Below are 314 nucleotides of genomic sequence, written 5' to 3' on the forward strand. Positions count from 1 at the left end.
GCTGCCCCTGGGGCAGGACATAAATTCCTGGGCCCAGCACCCAGCACTGCTGGGGATTCAGCAGCCATGGGAAAGGGGCTGCTGCCCATCCCTGGCATGTACAGAGCCTGCTCCCCAGCTCCTGCTGCTCTGGGGCTGGAGGAGGTTTTCTGAAACCCCTACAGCACCCAAAGGCACCCTCTGTCCTTCCCAGGCCCTCTGGTTATGGAAAAGGCTTGGAAACACCCTTTCCAGACATCCCAGTCCTTCTGGATGCCATGTCCCCCAGCCTCTGGAGGACGGGGTACACACTGTGAAGCACCCAAAGAGATCAG

This window comes from Nestor notabilis, unplaced genomic scaffold (genome assembly GCF_000696875.1).
Source record: "Nestor notabilis isolate BGI_N333 unplaced genomic scaffold, ASM69687v1 scaffold25235, whole genome shotgun sequence".
NCBI classification, from domain to species: Eukaryota; Metazoa; Chordata; class Aves; order Psittaciformes; family Psittacidae; genus Nestor; species Nestor notabilis.